The sequence below is a fragment of the Eurytemora carolleeae genome, unplaced genomic scaffold, assembly GCF_000591075.1.
Source record: "Eurytemora carolleeae unplaced genomic scaffold, Eaff_2.0 scaffold916, whole genome shotgun sequence".
NCBI lineage: Eukaryota > Metazoa > Arthropoda > Copepoda > Calanoida > Temoridae > Eurytemora > Eurytemora carolleeae.
The window spans coordinates 1-18,326 of NW_019396958.1; the positions used below are offsets into that span (position 1 = coordinate 1).

The 18,326-nt window shown below is 30.0% G+C and overlaps 1 long non-coding RNA gene across 1 annotated transcript; it reads left to right on the forward strand.

Moving 5' to 3' along the window:
- The first annotated feature begins 308 nt into the window (after positions 1-308).
- Positions 309-3,398, forward strand: LOC111710502 (uncharacterized). The gene is made up of 3 exons (XR_002767062.1): positions 309-555; positions 2,008-2,097; positions 2,551-3,398. It is a non-coding gene; the product is annotated as an uncharacterized LOC111710502 (long non-coding RNA).
- Positions 3,399-18,326: the final 14,928 nt, after the last annotated feature.

Below are 18,326 nucleotides of genomic sequence, written 5' to 3' on the forward strand. Positions count from 1 at the left end.
GATCTCTTTCTCTTTATGTCATTGAATCCTCGCTCATTAATCCGATTTGAAAATGTCGAAAATTAATGAATATCCGACTGACCTTTTCATACTTCATCAGCAGGACTGGTTCATGATTCATGAAAAAATAATAATTCCAGACCGCATTTTCTATCTTATTTTCTTCTGAGATAAACATCTCTTGATCCCTTTCTCTTATGGTCATTTATGGGAATAAAAAACTTTTTTTTTTATTAAACCCATGCTCACTAATCTGATTTGAAAATAAAAAATATACTTAGAGTCTCATTTTATTTTTTTAACTTCACGCCTAAAAAAGTTTAATATATAATCACATGAGTCAATTCGCTTTCTATGACAGATTCATAATTTCTTTATTTGTTTAAAATAGTTGGACGAGAAACATGCTGTTCATGGTCACTGGAGCTGCATGGGTACATAAAGTGCTGTTTGAGGATCACCCCGACGCCGAATACGAGACAGGACCAAGTGATCACGGAGAGGATCTCGGTTTTGGACTAATCTCAGAGTGAACTTTTCTGGAAAAAAATAACGGTAAAAACAGATTTTCATGGGATCCTGCAGGGCATCGCACAAGTACGTTTATGATAATTAAATTTTACATTTACCTAACTTAGGCTAAGGTCATGAACATGAACCACTTTCAACTGCTTTTTAAAAAAAAATGTTATTAAAAAGTTGAACGTGTTAGAGTCTCCTAATAAATAAAGGAAAAGAAAGAAAAAACCTTGAGATTTTAAGTAAATACTTTCCACATAAAAATCTTTTATCTTATTTATCCAAGATTCTGAATCAGGCTCACGCTCAAAGTATATTTTGAATTATTCAATGTTTTATATTAAAATGTGAAAAAAATTCTTTACTTCACATTTAATAGGACTGAACTTTAAGTACGAGTCATAATGGATTATCGACTTATCATCAAAATCCTTCCGTCCAGCTGAACCTGGCAGAATCTCGTCTATGTGACTAAAATTTTATATTTATTTTACACAGAGAGGGCTAAAGTCGCGAACCTGGACCACATTGGACTGCAAAGGCAATATTGAGTCCATATTTTCCTAACTAGAAGTTCTTAACTTATTTAACTTACCCTACTAACACCTTATTGCAAATAGTTATCTATATTCCAACACTGAAAAAAGCTTATATATTTCAAAACCTGATTTAAAGATTTCATTGTCAAAATTCTAGATTTAAAGATTTTAATATCACGATTCTGGAATTAAAATTTTTTTGTCATAATTCTAAATCGAAAGATTTTACTGACACAATTCTAGATTTAAAGATTTGTTGGTTAGAACCCAAGATTTAAAGATTTTAGTGTCATAATTACAGATTTAAATAGTTTATTTCTATAATTCAAAATTTATAATTTTTTTGGCCTTAATTCTAGATATGAGGATTATATTGACAAAATTCTCGATTTAAATGTTATATTTTATCACAATTCTTGATTTAAAGTTTCTACTGTCATAAATCTAGATCTAAAAGATTTTAAAGTCATTTTTCTAGATCTGGGGATTTTTTTATTTTTCTTTAGTTTCGTAATTCAAGGTTTGAAGATTTTGTCGTCACAAGTCTAGATCCCGAGATGTATTGTCACAATTTGAGATTCAAAGATCTTAATGTAATAAGTCAAGACTTTAAGATTTTATTGTTATAATCATAAATTTAAAGACTATATTGTTATAATTCAAGATTTAGGGATTTTATTATTATACCCCAAATTTAAAGACTTAAAGATTGGATTGTCCTAATTCTAGATTTAAAGACCTTTTTGTCATGATTCTAGATTCAAAGCATTTTTGGACATATTCCTAGATCTAAAGATCTCATCGTCACAATTCTAGATGTAAAGATTTTATTGTCATCATTCTAGATGTAAAGATTTTATAGTCATAATTCTAGATGTAAAGATTTTAATGTCACTTTCTAGAGTTAAAGATCTTATTGACATTATTCTAGACTTTTCTTTCTACTTAGTTAAACCGAAACCTGGAAGCTAGCTGACTGCCAGACGGATCTCGGAGTTGGCGGATCGCAGAGCTGAACTTCTCGACGGAAAAAATAACGGTAAAAATAGACTTCCATGGGCCCCGGGGAAAACTGGCAGATTTCCTTCTATGTCACTGGATTTTATATCTATTTTATACAGAGGTCAAGGGCGTGTACATGGACCACAATGGACTGCAAAGGTTTAACCCTATTAAATCGAATCTAATTAACCTACTCTTTAATAAGATGTAAAGATTTTATTGTTATACTCAAAATCAAAAATTGTCCTAACTCTAGATTTAAAGATTTTATTGTTATAATTCTAGATTTAAAGAGTTTGTGGTCATAATTCCGCGTCCTCAAATTTCCTATTAACGCAATTTCTTTTTTTACAAATAATTTTTTATAAAAACTGTTCTAAAATTCGTCACTAAATAAAGAGTATATGAGTTAAAATCTGAATTTATTTGAGTTGAATGTAAACACTACCGAATGTTTTAATTAAACTAATGGTTTCTTTTACTTATTCAGTTTGAACAGAACTGAAACGCCTCCCGAACCGGCAGATAACGGTGACAAATTTCAACGCAGAGGAACCAAGATGTCACAAGATATGGGGACAACGAAGAGACTGAAGTTTTGTCTCTCTCTCTCTCTCTTTCGACCATCCATGTTTATGTAGCCGAGATATTAACGAGGAACCATCAATGTTCCTAGTTAGTTCCTTTTGTTATGTTGCCTCAACACAAACGAGCTAACATAATCGCTCTTTAGTTTAAAAGATATGAGGAACACGAAGAGACTGAAATCATATCTCTTTCCAATATCCTAGTTTATGTAGCCTCGATAATAACGATGAACCATCAATGTTCCTAGTTAGTATATTTCTTAACTATTATGTTCCTTCTTTCACTTTGCTTATGTAGCCTCAATATTAACGAGTTAACATAATTTCGCTTAAATTTAAAAGATATGAGGAACACGAAGAGACTGAAATCTTATCTCTTTTCAATATCCTAGTTTATGTAGCCTAGATATCAACGAAGAACCATCAATGTTGCTCGTTAGTATGATTCTTAATTATACTGTTCCTTCATTTACCTAGTTTATATAGTCTCAAAACTAATGAGCAAACATAAATTCTCTTTAATTTAAAAAAGAAAACTAGCTCCCACGCATGTATTTTGAAACATGCACAAAGTTCTTTTTAGCACCTTCTAATATGCGACAACACAAACTGTGTTTGTAATAATTCTTAGTCTTATTGCATACAGATATGCTACCTAATTATAAATAATGTAGTTAGTTTTTTTCTTTTGAACTGCTGCCTTATCAATACTTAAATATAAATGTATCATTAATTTTGGCAAGGGGGAAAAAAAGATAAAGTGTATCCGTAAACTAATTGATCTCTTCTTAATTTTTTAAAAAATTAATGTACACGATGTTGTTGTAAAATAGTTTTATTTAATACATGTAAACAATTTTGTAAAATTAACATAATCTCGATACGAAGATAATAAATATCTAGATCTCAAAAAAAGATGGATTCGTCGCTGATGTTTCCTATGAGGGAGTTCCCCAGTACCCTGCTGAGAAGGCATATGCCCCCAAGGCTGCCCCTGCCCCTGCCTACCATAGTTGAAAGAATTAGATTCAAAGTAAAATTATTTACTATTTATTTCATCTAATAAAACATAAACTTCTGTAGTATTAGTTTTCTTAACTCTTTCTGAATTTTAATAGATGCATTATTGAGCCTTTTCATTCTGAATATTGCTCAATTAAAGGTTATTTAAACCATGGGATATTGAATAGGAATTAAACTATTTTATATTGCTCAATTAAAGGTTATTTAAACCATGGGAAATTGAATAGGAATTAAACTATTTTATATTATTCAATTAAAGGTTATTTAAACCATGGAATATTGAAGAGGAATTAAATTATTTTATATTGCTCAATTAAAGGTTATTTAAACCATGGGATATTGAATAGGAATTAAACTATTTTATATTGATCAATTAAAGGTTATTTGAACCATGGGATATTGAATAGGAATAAAACTATTTTATATTGATCAATTAAAGGAAGATCATATTTGTGATGAACATTATAAATGTAGCAAGCTAAATGAGCTAGGTAATTTATAAAAAAGAATTGAGTTTTTGCCACAAATTTAAATTTTCTAATCCCTATATCCTAGCAAACTGATGGTGTAAACCTTAGATATTTCAAACTTAGATTATTATATCTAACATAATGAATAGTATAAATATCTGGTCTCAGACATTAGACTGTAAAGATAAAGGGATTAGGAAATCAGAGGTTGTGGCAAAGACTCAGTTCTCTTTTCTATAACTAGGGCGCAATCAGGGCGTTACACGCCCACTTTCTATTTCAACTTTTAATTGTTGCTTTATCTATCAGCATTTTCTCTTTGATAAAACGATAATGAAAATTTGAGCCCGAACGCTTAAGCTGTTCAGAGACGTTTATTGGATACAAACAGTAAGACGAGCAGATTATTATATCTATATTTATTTGTTGAAATGTTTAATTTTCTTGAAATAGAAGTTACTGCAAATGTTAAAGAAGAATATGAGGAAGAACCAACAACAAATGAAATTGTGTATTGATAACATTTGTAAAATCAGTCTTACTTTTAAAATAGATGACACCAAATGTACAATTTCTAATAGGAATTACTTATTATCGTGTTGGGATAGGATTTAAATCAATAAAATATATGTCAATTTACAGAGGTCACTTTATATTCTCTCAATAGGTGAGTCGTATAAATTATATAATCAATATTTTTTCAAACAAATTAAAACTACTGTCCATTCCTACTGACAAATAATAAATTATCCCATTGTCATCAGATCATAATGTTGGGATGAACTTTTGGCTTAAACCATGAATACATTATGTTTGGATATGCATAGAAACTAGTATAGGGCATTGTATACTACAGAAGCAACAGAACATTTGGAGTAAGAAAAATAAAAAAATAAACATAGTTTTTAACATACTTAAATAAGAAAATTAGTATTAATAGAACCTTTAATTTTTTACGTTAGGATATATCAGTAAAGATTTATAATGTGGCGAAAGATAATCGATGACTATAGGTTGTAATATCTGAATGATTTGTTTGAAATTAAATTGATTTTTTACGGTCTATGTCGTATGTTGCATCTTTCAGAATTTTTATGGTCTCCATGATATTCGGTATGAGACGTCTTTAACAATTTTCTCCTAATAGACGCAACAGATAGAAGTAAGATTAGTAGCGATCAAAAGCGCTTTTTTATTGTATTAAGCCTATACCCCCTTTCATTTTTCGCGAACACTCCCTTTAACAACTAAATATTTATTGCATATTATAAAGTTTTTGGTTTTTAAAATCATGATGAAAAATGTTTAATATTAAAATTTGTTGGATGAGGATATATTTAGAATTGGCTTTTTATTGTTGGCTGTAAGTTGGTTTCATAATGTGGTGGAAATCTGCATGATCATCTTTCAAACAACTGAGAGAATTGTGTCAAAATGTTGAAACTCTGGTATCTACATTATTCTCCTAATTTGAATTCCTCTCCATGCAATTTTCAAAAAATATTTTCTCTGTTTATATTTTACAGAGATTTTTATTTAATCGTTGATCAGTGAGAGATACATATGTAGGACTGAGCAAATTTCCTTTTTTTGATTTTATTTATTTAATTTAGTTTAATTAATTAAATTAATAAGTTTTGAAAATAAACAAAAGATTACGAAAAATAAATAAAAAATTACACCGTCTTTTGATAATTTTTCTGCTTCACACTAGAAATAGGCCTTAGAGTAAAGGTTGAACTGCATGTTCTTTCTTTTCAAGGCCAGTTCATTAAAAAAAAATTAGACCTCCAACTTAAATAGTTTGAAGGCTAGGAAAGTTTAAAAAAGGCCCAAAAAAGGGTCGGAAAATCGTAAAAAAGACACAATTTTTCCTATTAGTTCTTTTCAAGGGCTTTTCGAAATGTGGTTTTTCAGTCTGTAGCTTTATTCAAAAACAGTTAATTTCTTTTTTTATACATGGACCCCACTTTTTTCCCTATAAAATGGTGATAGTGCTAGAAATGAGAGTGCTACGGCATTAAAAAAAACTACTTGTTTAACCGAGTATGCATTGGATAAGAATATTTGAGCCGAAATATAGAAATTAAATTTAACTTTCTAAATGCAAACCCTCAGGGAAGAAAGGTGCCATGCTAATTATAAAGTTTGTTGTCAAATCTTTCACAATTTTCTCATTCTAACTTTTTTAATCTAAATTATAATATTTTAAATAAATCGTTTAAAGAAAAATATGATACTATGCGTTGAGGGTTTTCAAAAACAGAACAACTGCTCTGATAATCCAAATCAATATTCTAAATTCAAATGCCTTTATATGTAAACAATTCATAAAATTTATGGGAATTTTCTGGAAAAGAACTGATTACTCGCCTAAAACTCTAAAATTATAATCCATATATTTTTAACATACAATTTAAGGATTAATATCTCTAATTGGAAAATGAGATGGATTGAAACGTAGATACTATTTCTATTGGTTCAGAATAGACAACAAACACATGTCTGAACCCTGATTGGATAAGGCGCTAATAGACTCGGCATACAGGAGATGCAAAGGCATGAAGAAAGGAAAATTAAAGTTTTAGGCAAGTAATTATGTTACTTTGCAAGTAAAATTTTTCTTCTTTTGGACTGTCTTTTCAAATTTTTGTTCTTGTCAAGAATTTTGTGATAAAGAAAATATTTAAACCAAGTCTGAAGTATTTTCCAATGTTTATATTGTATATTGAGTTATGCTGCTATACTGTAGAATACAGACAATACAGAGATAAAAATTAAGATAATTAAATTTTACATATTTGTTAGTCTAATCTTTCAAATTTTGTGCATTTACATATAGAAAATACAGGAATACCCATACACACTGAACTAACCACTGAGAGAAGCATCCTGCTTCTTTTATTTGAAATCAAACGTATTTTCGTCTATATTTCAACAATCTTTAAGCTTACAGATTTGTTTATTTTATACTTTTTCCTTCAAAATGTATATTCCAACAAAATATTATTTAAGAAAAAAGGCTATAAAGTTATGTGTAAGAGGTCAAATTGTGATCGGAAGTCACAGCTTTCTGAATTATTTACAGAACCGTTAGATCCACGTGCATATCACTGTGAAACATAAGGACGCCTGTTAAAGTGAAATCGTCCAATGATTAATGATTTTAAGCTATGCTGAAAATTATTTGCTTTGTAACAAAATAAATATGATATGATAAATAAGATTATAAGATTATATATCGTCTTTATATTCCACACTTCCCACTGTATAGTATTACCCTGGAAAAAGCTTTGAAAAAAATGAAATACAAAAGTAATTAAATAAACAGCAAACTTTAAAATGTTGCTGAATGTAACTATATTACTTGCCATTTTCTTACTTTCATAACTTACCTAATTTTTAAATTTTTTTGTTTTATAAGGAACACACCTACCCCTATTTACCATAGCTAACACTAGGTCAATGACTATTGACCATTTAAAAATTATTCTTAAATATTCTAAGGGTGAGATAATGTAAATAAAGTAAACTATGAATAAAGTAAATCTTTACCTAAACTTAATATTAAAACATAAATAATTATTGATCTTGTTAAAACATATCTGGAATCTCTTTATACAACTTGTATTCATAAGTCTGTTACAATTATTTAGTATCTGTTAAATACTTCAAAAACTATGGAAGTTCATAAGAACGTTTTATATCTATAGCACCACCTAGTGATGTAAATTTGAAGTTTGCATAATTTCTGCCTATCTTAGATTGCAGTTAAACTAAAATAAGTGGGCATTGCCAGTTGAGCTGCCTAGCTTCAGTTTGCTGATATAAGAGATATTCTATAATGTAAATAATAATGGGCATTGTTTTTAGATACCCTTAAAACATGTATTTTTTGCATTAAAAGTGTTTCACAAAATGTGAGTTATGAATCAAATTCCAAAATTGTTTTCTTTATAAGTTTGTTTTTATTACATTGTGCAATTTTTCTTTTCTCTTATGAAAGATATTGACTAAAACGATTTTCAAAACGAAAACGAAAAAACAATTTTCTAACTGATTCAAAAATTCTAATACATAAAATACATATTAAAATTCCGATAATGACAGAATATTCTTTCCTAAATTAAGAAAATGTTTTCCGGGATGAAAAGGAATCATATTCTGTAATTAAGGAAAGGGATATCCTTGAAAGTCGGAAAATAATTCTCATTTATAGGGAACCCATTTTCATTTCCATTTCCATTCCCCATATGTGTTTACAGTGAACTTTTCTTAGAATAAAAATATTGCATTATTTAATCTCAGATTCTCGTGGTCACGTGACTCTTAAAAGTATAAAAAAATTGAAATATTTAAAATTGTGCCTCAAAACAATACCAATCAGTATCCATGCAGTTAAAGGTCTCTACATGATACTTTTCCTGAGTTGTTATAAATAATGTTTTTAGATTTTTAAATATTTCTGATTCATGATCATAATTATTTTCATAAATATTAGTGTCATCTATTGTGTTAGATTGAGTTTTTTTTGCCAACTTGGTGTTTTTAACACAGGAGGATTCATTAATCCTCAAACCTGGCTTTCCAAAACAAGTTCTTCAAGTTGGCAGATGATGCAAGGGGAGGGGGTGGGGAGAGTGATGCAAGGGAAAGTATGATGATGCAAGGGGAGGAAGGATAATTTAATTGGAAAGGGGGGCAATAAAACAGAAAGGGGGCTTGATGCATAGGGAGGAAAGATGATGTAAGGGGAGGAAAGATGATACAAAGGGGGTTTTTGAAAACGAACCACTCATTTTGAACTTTCAAAAAACTATTGTTTTTTTAAACCAAAAACTAACGTTTTTGATAAATATTTTTGCTAAAGAATATTAGTTTTCTGACAATTAATTCGAATTTTTTTTTCAGGAAAACACTCGTTTCGTTTTTCGTTTTTTCTTTATAACAAAATGATCGTTTTTAAAAAAAGTGGAAACGATCCATTCCTAATATTATAGGGGGTTATGGGCTTAGAAGGGAAATCATGATTATATTAGTCTGTCAATGATATACAGGGTGTCCCATGAAACATGACAGTTGGTGAATAGTTTTAAATGTCTTCTTCCATATACTGTATTAAATATTAAAGACTTTTTGCAGTTTATTTTGTTTAAAAAACTTTACTCAAATATATTTTACTTAGAAATCAATTTTACTATAATATGGTTGCCATAAAATATTTATTATTATTCTCTTTGGCAACAAACAACTTGACATATTATGGAAGAAGACATGTTTCGTGGGACACCCTGTAGTTCCCTAGGAAAATAAGAAAATAAGAAAATAAATAAAAGTTGTATATTTCTGACACCTCTGCTAAGAGTACGAAAGAAATATTATCAGAAGAAGATAATTAAAAAAACAATTATTTAGAAAAGAAACATCTCATTGCCACAGGTAATATTGGTAATGTTGTAATCTAGCAAAACTTGTTGTTAAAAAAATTTAAAAACTCTATAATATTTGAACCATTTAAACATAGATTAATAACGATACAGATAGAACACTAGATGACGTCTTTTCAAGATTTAAGGGTTTTTCGTTCACAATAACCCTGATGCAGAGTTCTGGGCAGGCAGCTTTGAATTACAAGACAGAGAGAGAGCATACGCGTAACTCCTTTGGGCCTCTGCCTCAGGGTTATTGTGAACCAAAACCCCTTAAATCTTGAAAAGACAACATCGAGTGTTTTATCTGTATTGTTATTAATCTATGCATTTCAATAATTATTTAATTATCATTTCATGTTGAGGAAAGGATTTTGCACCAGTTTTTTCCCATTTCCTCCTTTAGAAAATGTTGTCTTCAATTTTACAAAAGTTTGAGGAAAAATATTTTTCCAAGTTGTAATAGATTTTACATGGAAAACATGGGAAAACAAGTAGTTTCAAAATGTAACATTCAGAAAAAAGGATGAGTGCTGCAGATGGAGGCATGTATTTTAATAAATGGAATTTCATAGAAAAGATAATTAAAAAAACAATTATTTAGAAAAGAAACATCTCATTGCCACAGGTAATATTGGTATTGTTGAAATCTAGCAAAACTTGTTGTTAAAAGAATTTAAAAACTCGATTATACTTGAACTATTTAAACATAGTTATTAATAATACAGATAGAACACTAGATGACGTCTTTTCAAGATTTAAGGGTTTTTCGTTCATAATAACCCTGAGGCAGAGTTCTGGGCAGGCAGCTTTGAATTACAAGACAGAGAGATAGCATACGCGTAACTCCTTTAGGCCTCTACCTCAGGGTTATTGTGAACGAAAACCCCTTAAATCTTGAAAAGACAACATCTAGTGTTCTATCTGTATTGTTATTAATCTATGCATTTAAATAATTATTTAATTATCATTTCATGTTGGGGAAAGGATTTTGCACCAGTTTTTTCCCATTTCCTCCTTTAGAAAATGTTGTCTTCAATTTTACAAAAGTTTGAGGAAAAATATTTTTCCAAGTTGTAATAGATTTTACATGGAAAACATGGGAAAACAAGTAGTTTCAAAATGTAACATTCAGAAAAAAGGATGAGTGCTGCAGATGGAGGCATGTATTTTAATAAATGGAATTTCATAGAAGTACGTTCTTTTTCTTTTTATTTAAAACTTTTTTAGTTTTATAAAGTATACAAACTGAAGGGCCCAGCGTTGCCGTGGAATTTTTTAAAAAAATCTAATTTTGTTAAAAAATTAAATTTTTGATCAAAACAATTAAATTTTTGATGAAAAACAATTTTGTTTTTGAAAAAAAAAAATTTTTTTAGACTATGTTACCACAAAGTTACTTATGGGTTCCCTGAAAATATTTCAGCCAATTCGGTCCAGCAGTTTGCCCGACTATACGCAACATTTATATATGAATGTCTTGTTTTATTATATAGATTTAAATTTAATAATAATTTTAACTAGTTTTAATAAGTTTATAATTTCATTAATGCACAAGAAAAATGCAGAACAGGCAAATAAAAAAAACAGTTTTAATCATTTTCGCGAAAATTTTTAAATATTTAGACATTATTTAAACAAAGTGTCAACAAAACCAGAATTAATTGCTGAAGAACGAAGAAGAAAACATATTTTTCATTTGTTAAAAAAAACTTTGACAAAAAGTTAAAAAAAAAACTTTTTGTTTTATTTCTTTCAATTTTAAAGTTTAGAAGAAAAACTTGTTTATAGGGGCTGTAGACAATATTTCAAGTGCAGACCCTGAAGTAAAAAGTTATAGGTCTGATTCACAACGATACACTATTTCATCATTTCATATTCACAGATGTTTCGAATATTTTGAATATATTGATTGTGAATTTCATTGTGGTTTCTTTATAGAATTGACTTTTTTTGCAGCAAAAACAATGAAGAAAATTGTAAAATTTTAACACTATAACAAAAGAACGTTCGTTTTGTTAATGGCATTTTCCGTTCTTTTTAAAAATAACGTTAGTTATAACGATCTCAATTTTAATTAAGGCGTTAAAGGAAAATTTTCAACAATCGTTAACGGCTCTAGCTGTTAATGGTACCGTTATTAGAAAATTAACAGCAAAAGAATTTTGTTAACGTTTAATGAAATCGTTAATGGCACAGCGTTAACAGCGAAAAATTTCATTAATGATTTAAAAATTAACGGTTATTGCCGTTTGTAAACAGACTCTTCCGTTAATTTTCGAAAACCTCCATTTTCTTAACTGAACTTTGCCCAGCCCTAGATAGAGGTTTAAAGTGTGCTGTTGTAAATCGGACATTTCTCTATTAACTTGGCTATGTGATATGTGAATTAACTTGGCTATAAGTGATATGTGAATTAACTTGGCTATGTGATATGTCAATTAACTTGGCTATGTGATATGTGAAATAACTTGGCTATGTGATATGTCAATTAACTTGGCTATGTGATATGTGAATTAACTTGGCTATAAGTGATATGTGAAATAACTTGGCTATGTGATATGTCAATTAACTTGGTTATGTGATATGTCAATTAACTTGGCTATGTGATATGTCAACTAACTTGGCTATGCGATACTTCAATAAACTTGGCTATGTGATATGTCAATTAACTTGGCTATGTGATATGTCAATCAACTTGGCTATGTGATATGTCAATTAACTTGGCTATGTGATACGTCAATTAACTTGGCTATGTGATATGGCTATGTGATATGTCAAACATAAAATTAAAATCAGATTTTCAAGCAATGCATGGAAAGGGCATTGGATGCTTTAGATTTAAATTTTATCCCATCCAGCTTTTTTCTTTTAGTTTACATTAATGATTAAACACCAATAATAATAATACTTTTTATGTTCGAGCAAATCTTGGTTTAAACCTGCGCGTCAAGGAGAAGTTATGCAAAATGTAAATAATCAATAAAAAATGTTGGTGAAAGATTAAATGGTTACCCACAAAGGATGATATTATAATAACGACCTTAAACTCCTTAAATCTAACGCAATATAACTATCTAAAGACTGGTTTTTGTCTTCTGCTTTTTAGAAGTCTCTAAACCAGTTATTTAAAAAACATCCTCTGTCAGAGGTTTCGTGAATAAAAAAGATATTTTCATTTGGTTTGTCATTTTTCCCCTGACAAACTCTATCTAACTAACTATCTAATATCTATCTATCTATCTATCTATATATCTATCTATCTAACTAACTATCTATTATTTATCTATCTATCTATCTAACTAACTATCTATTATTTATCTATTTATCTATCTATCTAACTAACTATCTATTATTTATCTATTTATCTATCTATCTATCTATCTAACTAACTATCTATTATTTATCTATCTATCTATCTATTTTCTATCTTCCATTCCCTGGCCCCGGTATAGGTCCATAAAAGCAACTATCTTTATCTCTCTTTCCAATTNCACCCTTCCCCACTTATTCCCCCCCACCATTCCTTTACATCTTCGTCTTTCCAATATCAGGTTTAGACTAAAATCCAAATTTTAATTTATATGTAAAGAGAAAAGTTAGAAAGTTAAGAAGTTAGTATATTTCAGGAAGTTATATATTTCAGGAAGTTAGGAAGTTTGCATATTTTAGGTAGTTAGAAAGATAGTATGTTTTATGAAGTTAGGAAGCTAGTATAATTCAGGAAGTTAGGAAGTTAGTATATTTCAGGCAGTTAGGAAGTTAGTATATTTTAGGAAGTTAGGAAGTTAGTATATTTCAGAAAGTTATTATATTTTAGGAAGTGTTAGAAAGTTAGGAAGTTAGTATATTTTAGGTAGTTATGAAGTTAGTAAATTTAGGAAGTTAGGAAGCTAGTATATTTTAGGAAGTTAGGAAGCAGTATATTTCCGGAAGTTAGGAAGTTAGTATATTTCAGGAAGTTAGGAAGATAGTATATTTTAGGAAGTTAGGAAGTTAGTATATTTCAGGAAGTTAGTATATTTTAGGAAGTGTTAGAAAGTTAGAGTATATTTTAGGTAGTTAGGAAGTCAGTAAATTTAGGAAGTTAGGAAGATTAGTATATTATAAGAAGTTAGAAATTTTGTTTTTTTTAGGAAGTTAGAAATTTGTATCCTTTTGGAAGTTGGAAGTTAATAATTTTATGAAGTTAGGAAGTTAGTATATTTCAGGAAGTTAGGAAGTTTGTATATTTTAGGAAGTTCGAAATTCTTATCCTTTTGGAAGTTGGGAAGTTAGTAATTTTAGAAAGTTAGGAAGTTAGTATATTTTAGGAAATTAGATTTTCGTATCCTTTGGAAGTTGGGAAGTTAGTAATTTTAGGAAGTTAGGAAGTTTGTGTATTTCAGGAAGTTAAAAAGTTAGTATTTTAATAAGTTTGGAAGTTAGTATATTTCAGGAAGTTAGTATTTTTCAGTAATTTAAGAATTTGTATACTTTTGGAAGTTAAGAGGTTATCCTATATTTTATGAAATTAGTATTTTAAGAATTAGAGAAATTAGTGTATTTCAAGAACTCTTGTATTAAATAATAGAGTGTCAGTAAAATATTATGAAGGGAGATAATAGAAAAGAAAAATATTAAAACTAGTTAATATTAGACAGTTAGTTAAAGTAAAGATTCATTTCCAAAAAGATTGCTTTCCGTTTTTGTTTTAAACCAACTGTTGAGGCCATTTTAGCCGATTGAGGGAGTCCGTAGCGTGAATGCCCGTAGATTTACATGCACCGGGAAATGCGGGAATATCCCGTGGATTTCTGTAAAGCCTCGAGGTTTAGAAACCTAATTCTTGTTCCAGTTACCATCTTGCACCTGAAGGGAGATATAAATAGTATAGAAACTTAAAACGACAGGAAATCATAGTTTTTTAATGTTTTTTTTTATTTTCAGAAAAAAATGCTTATTTAAATCTATCCCTTACTTGAAATTTGAATTATGCCTTACGTTTTTGTGAGGTAAATTTGTAATATATATGGCAGAGAGATTTTTTTGTTGTTTATTTCTTTTGAATCAATAATATAATATGTGAATTTGAAAAATTTAAGTCTAAAAAATAATCTTAAAATTTCCAGAACCAGTGAAAACTTTGAGGTCTCTCAGATATTACAAACATTATACAGGGTTTCCTAATAAACATGAGCATCAAGAGACGACTCATGAATATCGTCTTTGATTTCCGATAATTGATAAATGACATAAAGTGTTGACGGAAATAGAAGTTGTCATATATTTATTGGGACACCCTGGATATTATTACCTTGGGAACTCAGCTTTGCCATGGGAACTAAGTTTCCTTTCGAAAGTCAACCTATTTGAACAAATCACTAGGGGTTCCTGTGTTATGATTGGACATACAAAAATACAGACAAACAGAGATTTATACTTTATTATATCATATTGTTTTCTATTTTATATTCATATATAGTAGGACACATAAAACTGTAAAATAGAAAGACAACATTTTTATAATAATGCAATGCAGTTATACCACTCCACCCCTCCCCTCCTATCCTCCAATCACTTCATCCCCTCCCCTTCTATCCTCCAAGCACTCCACCCCTCCCCTCCTATCAACGCACCCCTGACCCTTTAGTAAAAGTAAATTCATCCTAAAGTCTGACCGCGTCAACCTTGTTGCACCGGCTAGTCCTATTAAGTGTTTGCTTTTCCTCCAACTACTCCACCCCTCCCCTTCTATCTCCAAACTACTCCACCTCCTCCCCCTCTATTATGTTTATGCCAAGGTAATCTGGCATCTGTTGGTGTATAGGGAAGGAAAGGGTAAATACAATCTGAATAGTGCACTCACACAGGGAGAAGAAGTGGAGAATAAAATTGGTATTCTACTTTTGGGAGGGGTCCCCATGGTTCTAATGTTAAAATCAATACTTTTTACAAAAAATCTTTTAAATTACACTCTTTCTTAGTCTGCTTCAAAGTCGCCAAAAACCGGTTCAAGCCGACGCTCAAATTCCATATATAATAACAACACGAGTAGATAGAACACTAGATGTCGTCTTTTCAAAATTTAGGGGCGTTTTCGTCCACAATGAGTTAAATTACAAGACAGAGAGAGAGCCTGTTCTACGCCGCATGCGCGTAACTCCATTGGGGCTCTGTCTCAGGGTTATTTTGAACGAAAAACCCCTAAATCTTAAAATGACTACATAAAGTGTTCTATCTGTATTGTTATTAATCTATGGAAAACTCTGTACGTTTAATCATGTAAAGGGTGTAAACCTCTTGGCAGAGTCGTTCTGTTGATGCCTTTCTTATTGCAAGCTTAATCCTTACTATTAGATAAATCCTATTTTAGCCTTTTTTATTTTTACAACTAAAAAATAAATGTTTTTACTTTTTCATTTTTACTATTATATTATATTCAATACTAGCCTGGGAACCTACATAGCTTTGTCTGGAAATATAGAAAGTCAACCCACTCAACTTAGAATCTACCAAGATAAGAACATTTCTCTTGGGTCTCCCGAGTTCCCATATCAAAATTTGAGGCAAATCGGTTCAGGGGTTCTTGAGTTATGATCGGACGTACGAGCAAACAAAAAGAAAAACAGTGATACATAACTTTGCATGTACAGTGTGTCCCACGAAACATGACAGTAGCAAGACGACTTGAAAGTCGTCTTTGATGTTAGAATTTATTTGAGCCATTCAGTCGTCAACCTTCTTTAACATGTATGCTTCTCCTAGTCAGGATATTTCCAAAATATTAAGAATTTCGTTGTTCAGATTTCAATTTTGTAATATAAAACAAAAATTGTCGAAATCTAAACGAAATTCTTCATATCTTGGATAATATTGAAAGAACACAAAAGACAGACCACATTTTGGAAATGTTAGGACTAAAATAAAATCAGATTGACAAATAAACGTAGCAAGTTATTTATAAAAAAATTAAATACGACGTTCAAGCCGTCTTGCTACTGTCATGTTTCGTGGGACACCCTGCATATAGATAATTATGTATATACCTAATTACCTATACATCTAATCTAATCTAATCTAATCTAATCAAAACTAATCAGTCAATAATAAAAGAAAGAGATTTATTCTTCGGAGTAAAATCTAATTAACCCAACATAGAATATCTTTAATAAAATCTGTTTACAAATATTCTCCATGGAATATATATACAACATTTTTTCAGGGGTATCATATAAGAAACACAGGAAAATATGCTTAGCTTGCAGTGTGAAAACTGTTTAGATCTTCAGACTAAGCTGAGTTCCCAAGCTATTGATATATCTAGATTGCATTGTAGTATACAAACATTATAAATGAATATACATTGCCTATAACTTCATTAACATGTATACAATTTAAAAATAACAAAACCTTTTCTTAGGGAGAGTATATTTAAATGGTGGGTGGTAACATTTAAAAACATCAAAATACGAAAAAAGGGGGTGGGGGCAAGTTTCGTCCAATTTTAGCAGAAAAAAAAGGAACAGAAGTTGCCACTTGTTAAAAACCATCTGTTTTTGTTTTTGTTTTCGTTTTCCGTTAATTTGTTTACAAAAAACGGCTAATTCGTTTCGTTAATAATTTTAAAATTAACGGTTTTTCCCCTTTGTTAACTGACTCTTCCGTTAATTTTTGAAAACCTCTGTTAAGTTAACAGAACTTTGCTTAGCCCTAGTTACACAGTTATATGAGAATATCAGATTTTATTAGATACATTTTTTGTTCTGGTTCAAGGTCAGACAGTTATCTGAGAAGGTACAAGAACAACCAGAATACCAGTCAGATCGGGATAAGAAGGCAGAGTTCAGCATTCCTTCATGGATGGTAAAAAAAACATTTATTTTTAGATTATGTTTTTTTATTTTTTTTAAATTTTTTTTTCTTCTGAACAAACATTTTACTGCATGATCTTTAAATAGATGGAAAATTAACCTTAATTTTGAGAATGAACGAAATAAATTTAGTTTAACAATGGAAAAAACCAACAAAATGGATCGTTCACGAACGATGAACGAAGAAAATGGAAAAAAAACTGAACTTGTCCATCTCTACACGCATGAACCTTGTGGGTTAAATCGCAACTAAATGATGAACAAACGAAACTTAAAAAGTGGAATATTTGCCCATCTTTAGTAGCAGGAGCGCAAATAACCTACTAGCTAATTTAAATAATTTTAAAATAAATAATACGTATTTTAAGCATTAACTTAGGTAAAATTATGTAACTGATTTTTTAAATTTTTCGTAGAAACCTATCCTATTTGAGGCTGAATAACATTCCTTGGAACCATGGGGGGCTCAGTTCCCCCCCCCCCCCTCCTCCGAGACAGTAAAAATACTTCCAAAGTTATGCAGTGTGAAATTGTGTATGTTTGGATGTTTTGTTCTTAATAATAGATATATAATGATTTTATAAAAAGCTTTTGTTAATAATTGCCTAAAGAAATCATGTTAATTATACAGAAAAAAACATTATCTCGTAGAATTTTCTTTAGATACAATTTAATTTCTTAGTTTATGAAATAAAACAATTAAGGTAAATTTATATTAAAATTTATTTCTGTAACACGCACCCCTGACCCTTTAGTAAAAGTAAATTCATCCTAAAGTCTGACCGCGTCAACCTTGTTGCACCGGCTAGTCCTATTAAGTGTCTGCTTTATTTACCCAATGTCCGGGAAATACAGTAACTGGGACTGGAAAGGTTGACCCGGCTCGGAAATTCAAAAGTACTAC